Source organism: Galeopterus variegatus, unplaced genomic scaffold (assembly GCF_000696425.1).
Source record: "Galeopterus variegatus unplaced genomic scaffold, G_variegatus-3.0.2 Scaffold1026, whole genome shotgun sequence".
In the NCBI taxonomy this organism is placed as follows: Eukaryota; Metazoa; Chordata; class Mammalia; order Dermoptera; family Cynocephalidae; genus Galeopterus; species Galeopterus variegatus.
The window spans coordinates 194,412-195,800 of NW_007727137.1; positions in this window are offsets into that span (position 1 = coordinate 194,412).

The following is a 1,389-nucleotide window of genomic DNA, read 5'->3' on the forward strand; positions in this document are numbered from 1 at the left end:
TAATTTTTGTTCTCATTGAAAATAACATCTTTCTTGTTTGTTGTTGTTGTTGTTGTTGTTGCTTAAATTAATGCTATTGCCTTTCATTTACTGCGCAACCTTGTTGAATGCTGATTGGTACTCATAGTTAATCTGCTGATTATTTGGGGATTTCAGTGTAAGTTTTCACATTATCTGAAAAGACATGATGGTACAGTTTTGTCTCTCTTTATCTAGTTTCAAAACTACTGCTTTCTTTTTCTTGTCTTATTACATTGGCCAGGACTTTCAGAATAATATTGAACACTGATGTGAGAGCGAACGCCCCTGTATTCTCCCAACCTTTCAGGAAATTCATGGACAGGGTCCCCGTTGTTATCCTGGCCACAGGTTTGAGGGAGACAGTCCTTATCACGCTAGGAAAATTCCCTCCAGTTCGTATTCTCTACATTTTTTTTTAAATCATGAGTATGTACTAAACTTTATCAAACTTTATTTATTCTGCATCATTGTAATAATTATGTTACTTTTCTTCTTGAACCTGGTGAATTGCTGTGTTCAAATTTCTGATTTGAACTCTCCTGATAGTCCCGCGACAGACTTTATGTGACCTTAGCATTCTGTTGAATTTTAATTAGCTGATACTTCAAGATTTNCACACACACACAGCAGCTCGGCTGAGCCAGGCAGCAGGCGGGCGTGCTCCAGCATGCCCTGGCATTCCCGGCCCGATGGGCTGAAAAGAAGCAGGCAGGCCTGGTCACCACCTGACCTCTCAGGAGCTCAGGCCATGGAAGACTGAGCAAGGTGCACCAGCACAGCCCACTGACTTGTGACCGAATGTGTGGAACAGAGGGACCAGGGTGTCCTGTCCCCTGAGCCACAGAGCCCAGCATGGGAGGGATGGCTTTGGGGAAGGCCAGGTCCCAGCACTGTCGGTGGGGAGGGCCTGGAGCCCAGTTCATGGGGGTGCGGGGGGCCAAGGCAGTTCAATCCAGTGGTGGGTCAGCTCGGGTCAAAGGCAGTCCCAGCGGGGCCCCAGGCTCTCATGCTCCCAGGGCCACAGTGCCGGCAGTGCAGGGACCCACCCTGCTGCTCAGAGCCTCCTCCAGGCCTCCCAAACCACAGGAATTTGGGCACCAGAACACAGCAAGCACAGCCAAGGCAACAGTGGGCCCAGAGTACACCGGCAGCACCTCACAGCTTGGCCTCCGCCCCTGCACATGGCAGAAGATGCCACCTATTCCAAGCTTCTGTTAAGGCCAGTAAAGAGATGTCAGGTTGTTTGGTTGGAGATTTTTTCCCCATAAAGGACTTGTGTATTCCAAGATTAATTCCTAAATATTTTATAATTTTTGTTCTCATTGAAAATAACATCTTTCTTGTTTGTTGTTGTTGTTGTTGTTGTTG